Source organism: Microtus ochrogaster, chromosome 4 (assembly GCF_000317375.1).
Source record: "Microtus ochrogaster isolate Prairie Vole_2 chromosome 4, MicOch1.0, whole genome shotgun sequence".
Taxonomy (NCBI): domain Eukaryota; kingdom Metazoa; phylum Chordata; class Mammalia; order Rodentia; family Cricetidae; genus Microtus; species Microtus ochrogaster.
Genome location: NC_022011.1, coordinates 28,437,652 through 28,442,535, shown reverse-complemented (window position 1 = coordinate 28,442,535; position 4,884 = coordinate 28,437,652).

Sequence of the window (4,884 nt, the reverse complement as noted above, 5' to 3'; positions counted from 1 at the left end):
GGAATTGAACTCAGGACCTTTGGAAGAGCAGGCAATGCCCTTAACCTCTGAGCCATCTCTCCAGCCCTGTTTGTTTGTTTTTTGATTGAATTTCTTCGACTGGCTGCCCTGGAACTCACTCACTGGAAGAGCAGTCAGTGCTCTTAACTGCTAAGCCATCTCTCCAACCCCTTGTTTTTTTTAATTTTTAATTTAATAGGGTGGGGTCCCTATGTAGCAGGGTGGAAGTCAGAGGACACCTTGTAAGAATAGTTCTCACCTTCCACCTTGGGGCTGGGAGAAGGGAACTCAGGTGCTCAGGCTTTGCCTGCTGAGTCTTCTTGTTGGCTGACCCCTTCTACATATCTTTTGTTTTTTTGTTTGTTTGTTTTTGTTTTTCATGACAGGGTTTCTCTGTAGCTTTAGAGCCTGTCCTAGAACTAGCTTTTGTAACCCAGGCTGGCCTCGAACTCACAGAAATCGCCTGCCTCTGCCTCTCGAGTGCTGGGATTAAAGGCGTGCACCACCACTACCTGGCCCCTTCTACATATTTTAAGTCATGCTGTTCTTGTGGAAACATTGTGAAATGGTTTATTAGTTTCTTTTTCTCTGTGACATTACTGTGTCACAAAGTCACCCCCAAACACACACACAACCAGAGTCAATGACTTTTAGCTGGGAGCACTGATCTGCCTCTCTAGTATGTGGCTTGGTGGGAGCCCTGAGGTTTGGGCTACATCAGGCTGCAGCTAAGTTCCACTTTCCAGCTGGGTCCCTCCACTAAGTGACACTCAGAGTCTTTTCCGCAGAGAACACAGCTGGCTCCTGAGGTTATTTTGTGGCCTATACATACCACACTCACCCCCCCACACACACACACGCACGCACGCACGCACACAACACATGAATACTCTCATATACATGCATACACACAGATAGACACTCACATATATACACACATACACATATATGAATACACACACCCATACATACATACATGTATGCACACACATATATAATACACACATGAATGCACACACCCATACACACAAGTATATAGACACACACATATATACACATGAATACATGCATTTATATACACACATGCATATACATACATACATATACACACATACACAGAGGCTGGTGATACAGCTCAGTGTTAGAGTGCTTGCCTAAAATGTATAAGACCCAGGGTTCAATTTCCACTACCACAAAATAAAGAAGTGACTAGATAGGGCTGGGTGTAACTCAGGGATAGAGCATTTACGTAGCCTTCATAAGGTTATAGGTCCAATAATCTATGGGTCATAGTACCATCCAAGGGGGAAAAATAAGCAAATAAGTGGAGGTGTGATGAGCTGGGGCCAGGCTTTTTGCAGGCTGTGTTCTTACATTGCCAGTCCAGGCTACCCTGCCCTTTGCTCTGTTCACTGGGCGTCCTTCGTCCCCAGGGAACCAGGTCTGATACCTTTCTTTCCTGATCCCTTCTCAATGCCTCTCCAGCACCATGTCTGCCTGCATGCCACTACCATGCTTCTCACCAAAATGAAGATGAACTGTAGGCCAGTACCAATTAAATATTCTCCTTATAAGAGTTGCTGTGGTCACGGTGTCTCTTCATAACCATAGAAACCCTAAGACAAGACGGAGCCAGGGCCTGGCTCATGCTAACTCCACCAGTGACTACACTCCCTTTGCTTTTTTGTTGTTGTTGTTTTGCTATTTTTTGTTTTGTGAAATAGGGTCTCTCTGTATAGCTCTGGCTGTCCTGAAACTCACTCTGTAGACCAGGCTGGTCTCAAACTCACAGAGATCCACCTGCCTCTGCTTCTTGAGTGCTGGGATTAAAGGTGTGCGCCACCACCATTTGACATTTTTTTTTTTGAGACAAAGTCTTGCTATGGAGCCCAGTCCTTCTGCCTCTGCCTCAGCCTTCTGAGTGCTGGGATCATAGACACGTCCCTCTGCACCTGACTTTTGTTTCTGAGAGAGAGTCTCACCTTGCCCAGGCTGGCCTTGAACTTCTGATCCTCCAGTCTCAACCTCTGGGAATACAGATGTGCTCCAACACACCCAGATTGTCTCAACAGCGTCTAGGTGAACCTCGAATCTGTTATTAGTTGAAGATTCAGTGGCTGGCAAGATGGCTCAGTGGGTAAAAAAGCAGTTGTCACAAATCTTGATGACCTGAGTTTAATCCCTGGAACTCACGTACAGGTGAAAGGAGAGAACCGACGCCACAAAGCTGTCCTTGGACCTACTTGGTAAACACATGCACACTCGTGTGTGTGCGTGCACACACACACACACATCATCATCATCATCATCATAATAGTATTGGCACTGGCTCAGAAGGATGGTTGTTGTTTGTTTTTGGAACAGAGTCTCCCTGTGTAGCCCTGATTGTTCTGGAGCTCTCTAGGCTGGCCTTGAACTCACAGAGATCCACCCGCCTCTGCCTCCCAAATGCTGAGATTAAAGGAATGATCCACCAAAGCCTGTTTTCCTTTTTCCTTTTTGTTTTTCCCCCTTCATTTTTAAAATTTTAGTAATTTTCGGCAGCTATTTATTTAATGCATGTGGATGGTTCTTTGCCTGTATGTGTACCACATACATGCAATTCCAGAGGAGGCCAGAAGAGGGCAGCAAATCCCCCGAGACTGGAGTTACAGCTGGCTGTGAGCCACCATTGTGGAACTGAAGTTGGGCCCTCTGCAGGAGCAGCTGGTGCTCCGAACTTTCTTAAGCTGGGGCTTTAACTTTAGCTTTCCAGTCCCCACCCAACCCCCCTTTTGGGGATAGGATCTCACCATATACCTGAATGAGTTCAAAACCAGCCTGGGCTCTAGACCACACAGACCAAAAAAAGCCCCATGAGTCTAGTCCTGAGACCCTGGTTCAGGGCTGTATTCTCAGGGGCTGAGGCAGGAGGACAGAAAATGCAAGCCCTGTGTGAGACTGTCTCAAAGAGTCAAAATACTGGGGCTGGAAAGGTGGCTCAGAGGTTAAAAACACTTGTTGCTCTTGCAGAAGGTTGGATTCCCAGCACCCAAACGGCTGCTCACAACTGCCAGAAACCGCATTTACAGGGCAACTTAAGCCCTCTTCCAGTCTCTGAGAATGCCAGGGCAGACAAGGAAGCAAACACACACTTATACCTAAAACATTTTTAATGTTGTTTTTTGTTTGTTTGTTTTTTGTTTTTTGTTTTTTTTGAGACAGGGTCTCTCTGCGTAGCCCTGACTGTCCTGGAACTCTATGCAGACCAGCCTAGACTCAAATTCACAGAGATTCACCTGCCTCTGCATTCTGAGTGCTGAGATTAAAGGCATGCACCACCACACCCAGCTTAAAACAGAAATCTTAAGGCATTGTGAACAGCTCCTGTCTGCACTAGGGTGAGCGGAGATCATTGCCAAGGCTACTAAAGAGGAAACAGATAGACAGGTTCTGCTGCCCGCAGGCCACCAGCCCAGCCCCTGCATGTGTCCGGGGACAGTTTTCAGGCTCCCAGAGACAAGGACCGATCTGGTCTCAATGCTTGGGATTTCTGCCTTTTCCTGCAGGAAGAGAGCTGGGGAGGGGGAGTGTGAGAACAGATGGGAATGTAATTTTTTAATGACAGCAGCAGATGGTAAAAAGACACAAGAGTGTATTCACACCATGTCGGAGCCGTGTGAGAGCGCCTGGCCCAGCCAGAATATGCACGGTGGGGCTGTCGCGACGGCTCCTGCGCCAAACCCAGGAGGCGGGCCAGCTGCAGGCTAGAACAGGCCGCAGGGAGGAGTGGAACACACTGCCAGGCTGCAGGCAGCCACAGGTGGATGGGAAATACCTGTGGCCACCTGGTGGGATATGGGATCTAGAAACTGGGTGTGCTGGCTCTGCCAGACATGGAATTACTCGGAGCACTGGGCTTCAGGTGCCCACCACTCCCAAAGGCTAGGCTCTCATGGTAGCTCCTCTGCCCCTGCTGCCCAATGCTGATGCGATATATTGCACCGCGGACTCCACCCACCTCAAAATTCCTGCAGCAGTATAGATAGCAGCTGGGCACAGCAGCTCACCCCTCTGGTCCCCACACTTGGGAGGCAGAAGCTTCAAGTTTGAAGCAAGCCTGGGCTACTTAGTGAATTGCAGGCCAGTCTTGGTTACAGACTCCCTCAAAAAAAATAAAACAAAACAAAACAGCCAGGCGGTGGTGGCACACACCTTTAATCCCAACACTCGGGAGGCAGAGGCAGGCGGATCTCTGTGAGTTCGAGGCCAGCCTGGTCTACAAGGCGAGTTCCAAGACAGACAGCCAGGATGGTTACACAGAGGAAACAAACCCTGTTTTGAAAAAACAAACAAACAAAAAAGTTAAAAAATTAATTAATTAAATGTAGATAATGTCACCTTGCATACTCCAGCTTCCTATAGTCCTGGGGCTTCCAAGGTCAGTTTCAAGGTTTGTTTTATTAAAAACAGCCTTTCCCCCAAACATTTATTTACTCTGTGTATGCTTATGTTTGGGGGTGGTTGGGACAGTGCCTGCCACCCTCAGTGTGGAGAGCAGAGGACATCTTTGTGGAGTGTGTCCTCTCCTTCCGCCTTTAGGTAGGTTCTGGGGATCGAACCCTGGCTGCCTGGCTTGCACAGAAAGCCCCCTTACCCTTTCCTAAGCCATCTGGATAAGCCAATGCCTTATTTATTTGTTTGTTTTTGAGACAGGGTTACGTCTGTGCCAGGCTGACCTTGCCTTTGAACTTCTGACCCCTGCCTCCACCTCCAGAGCCCTGGGATCCCAGGCAGGTACCACCAGTCTCCACTAGTACTTGCCTGCTTTTCTTTTATTTTATTTTATTTATTTATTTATTATGTATACAATATTCTGTCAGTATGCCTGAAGGCCAGAAGAGG